Source organism: Mus caroli, chromosome 3 (assembly GCF_900094665.2).
Source record: "Mus caroli chromosome 3, CAROLI_EIJ_v1.1, whole genome shotgun sequence".
Classification (NCBI taxonomy): Eukaryota; Metazoa; Chordata; class Mammalia; order Rodentia; family Muridae; genus Mus; species Mus caroli.
In genome coordinates, this window is record NC_034572.1 from 142,540,063 (window position 1) to 142,543,860 (window position 3,798).

General features: G+C 40.8%; 1 long non-coding RNA gene across 1 annotated transcript in view; it reads left to right on the forward strand.

The window, feature by feature from the left end:
• The window catches only part of LOC115030603, an 8,563-nt gene that overhangs the window by 386 nt on the left and 4,379 nt on the right, over positions 1-3,798 (forward strand). Inside the window, exon 2 of the long non-coding RNA XR_003836190.1 lies at positions 1,361-1,457. This is a non-coding gene — a long non-coding RNA (uncharacterized LOC115030603). The remainder of the gene's footprint in view (positions 1-1,360; positions 1,458-3,798) is intronic.

Below are 3,798 nucleotides of genomic sequence, written 5' to 3' on the forward strand. Positions count from 1 at the left end.
AGAGAGAGAGAGAGAGAGAGAGAGAGAGAGAGAGAGAGAGAGAGAGAGAGAAACAGACACGAGATCTCAGAGCGTGGATAAGCTGGGGCGTGCAGAATTGTGTCTCAGAAGAGCTACAGCTCCCTCTTCATGCCACAGTTGTAAGATAAGAAATGTTGTCATTACGAGCTGGTTAATCATAGTGAGAAATAGAGCCAGCTTAGTCCGAATGACACCTGCTCTGATTTTTGTGGACATTTTATGAATCTTCTTATATTGTCAGTAGGATTTTAGAGAGTATAACAGAAATATTTTACTAGTATCCAGGTAAACAAATTTAGACAAAGTACCAGTTTTGAATAAGATTGGTGCTTTAATTTGAATGGAGTAGCTGACAAGGGAAGAACATAATTTGCTGAAAGAAATATTGATTTGAATGGGAACTGATCCCTGGCAACTTTTAACATTACTTGCATGTATTCCAATGCAAATAGAAAATGATAATATAATATTTATGAATAATTGATTGTCTGAAAGAACTCAAATCTGCTGCTGAAAAGAGGTTGTTTCTTTAAATCTCTTTAAATAACTGTTTTCATATTAATTTTTTCCTATGCTACAGATGTCTCTTTAAATATATAGGTGTGATTCACTTCCCCATTTAGCATCTTCAGAGATATTGTCTGCTTGGCTATAGATTCATGTTCTCCTTTGAAAGCTGAGAAAGGCAGGAGAGGGTATGACTTTAACTTTTACTAGCAACAACCACTTGGCAATTCCACAGAAGATCTGGAGCGAAGCGGGGGGATGTCTTTGAGTGAGTTAGTATGAAGTCTGCCTTGTTTCTGGCAAGAAGCAGCTGCAGAATGCCCAACCAGTCACACGATTAGGCTTCTCTATGAAAAATCAGTCAAACCAGCTGTTGAACTAAACTGGTCACAGTTATGAGGAAGCTGGTGTTGACTTGATATGAGCCAAGTGACACAGGTTAGGTATCTTTCAGTGCTAATCTCTCAGCATAAACACACAAGCATTTACACAGGGCAAGAGAGATCTCCCAGCATCTGCCCTGTTGCTGCCACTGCTGCTGTTGCTGCTGCTCTGTTGTCTCCTGTCAGGAAATATACTCTGTGACTGACTAGATGGACACATGTGATACTTTAAGAGAAACTGTCAAGGAAATGATAACGAATTTCCATGAGACTGTAGAAGATTAGGGATCTTGGAAGTGGGCAGACTCAGTGGAAGTAACATTGTTTAGGAGACCATTGCTCATAAGTACTGGGTGAAGACAACAGTTATTTTCTGACATTCTGTAGTCTGATTGTTATGTGAAGGAATGGCTCCTTCCACTGAGTTCCTTTTTCTTCTTTCTTTCTAGATATCATTTGACTACAACTTGTAGATAACTCTGACTATAACATTATTGGGGTCTTAATACCTTCTTCAGGCTGCAAGCTCTTTGAGTCAAGGACTATGTAAGTCATAAGCCCTTTAAGACACTTCTCCAGGTAATCTGAAAGTTCTGTTTATCTAGTTTAGATATTTCACAAAATTCTTTTGGTAGAAAATATATTGAAATTACTGGCCAACAACACTAGTTATTCCTGTAATATCTAGAGTCAGAAATTATTTCTTTCATATTTTTATGAAATAAAGTAAGGATAATATAGGTGACATGCCATGCACAGGATAGAAAGGCCAGTAGTAGTTGGGTCTGATTGTGTGTTTTCATGAAACCATGATGTTAGATGCCTCCTCCTTGTATTAGGAACATCCTCCTGAAGGTGTTTTGAATTTGAGTTGTAACCTTTTGGTCACCACTACTGACTTGGAAAATTACCAGTATTGTGAACATAGGCACGTTGCTTAATATTTGTAAAAATAGGGGTAACACAATGTCCTCTCTTATATCACTGGCAAAGGTAACAAAGATGAGGTACCTGGCAAACATCTACCCAACCAGCAGAATCAGAATCTGTTTTAATAATTATTAAAAATCTCTTTCCATTGAGTCAACATGCTTGTCTCTGTGAAGTGTTAGTATGGTGCCCATTAGGTGCAGAAAGCAGAGAGTCTCTTTGTTTGTCCTTGGCTTTTTTCTGTTCTTTGAGGGAGACTCATTCCTGGTCCCTGACAACCAGAAGGAATGGCATCTCTACCTTTTTATAACAGACAGAAATAGAAGCACGCTTCTCAGGAGAGCTGGAGAGTGCGTTGTGGCAGCAGAGCCAACCTTCTGCACAGGAATAGGAAATGGCTGGTGTGGTACAACGTGAAGGGCACCAGAAGCTCCCTGGCCCAGAAATATCTCCCCATCTGTCCCCTCCTATTCCCTGAAATGCCACCATTAGGGGCTCGTTTCTGTGTTTTACTGGCTGTCCATTCTTTTTTTTTCTTTAACTGCACACACTACTGGCAGAGTTTGCACATTAACACACTTACACTTGAGTGATACGTGAGTTCACAGTAGTTTCACTCGTTCTATCTGAGATAGTTTCTCCAGCAACTAGGTGAAGATCAGCATTCCAAGAAGCCAGACTTCAAGTCAGGCAAAGAGGAAACTTGTTTGGTGTGTGCCGTACTGTGGGACAATGAAGTTGCTGTGTGCATGGTGTCATTGCTACATTTCTTATGATGTATATATTTTTATGTGTATGCATGGTGTGTGTGCACATGGATATGTGGGTACACCCATGTGTGATGGTGCACTTGCACAGGTGTGAGAGTGGATGTGCAAGTTGGACGACAACCTCAGGCAACATCCCCCTTGTTATTTGAGACTGGATAGTCCATTGGCCTTGAACTTGCCAAATAGGCTCTATCAGCTGGATAACAAATCTCCAGGATTTGCTTGTTGCTTGTCTGTGCGTCCTCCATGCTGATTGTGCCTGTGTGTGTGTGTGTGGGGGGGNGGTGGGCAGTGAAGGGAGAGAGAGGGAAAGAAGAAGAGAAAGACAATGACAATTTACTTACTGTTCATAAAATTCTCTTTACTGTGTGGTTGGTATAGAGAATAAAGGCAAGTTACCCAGGAAACGTTTAACCAGTAGACTATTGTTATAATTACTAGAAATCTATTTCCATTGTGTTGAAATGCCTGCCTCTGTGAACAGTTAGTAAGGTAGCCATAGGATGTAGAAAGAAGACAGTTTCTTTGTTCTAGAGAAGAAATTTGGGCATTTGTGTGAATGGCAAGTGGGTTCCAGGGTTCCAGCCATGGTCTCCACACTGGCTTGATACATCCAAAGCTTCTAAGCACAGTTAATTTTCATATATATGAACAGGCCAAGGAGAACTTTGGATAGGTAACAGATGGAGCGGCAGACACCTGTCTGCACATGTTCAAGTACATGTGCACTTTTCTAAGCTACTTACCAAGATGTATGAGCACCTTCAGCCTGCCACCAACGAGGATGTAGAGATGTTGGGCCCTGATCTACACAAGAGAGATGAGGATTTATTGACTTGTTAATTTTCTTGTTCATTTGTTCCTTCCTTCCTTCATCCATTCGATGAAAGTGAGGAGTGTTTAGTTAGACAAGTGTAGGCTGCATATATATGAAAATATATGGCATTTGTTGTTTTGTCTTACTCCTATGTATGTATCTCGTGAAGAAATTGATTCTAGCATTAGGAATCTACACAATGGGAAAGGGCAGAGAAGTGTTGTTGGAGTGAATAAGAAGAGCTCTGCAGACAGGGTGCTGCTGAGAGTTCTTCTTGCGATAGGTCCTACCTTGAGGAGGGAGAAAGAGAAAAAGAAAGAGAGAGAGAGAGAGAGAGAGAGAGAGAGAGAGAGAGAGAGAGAGAGAGAGA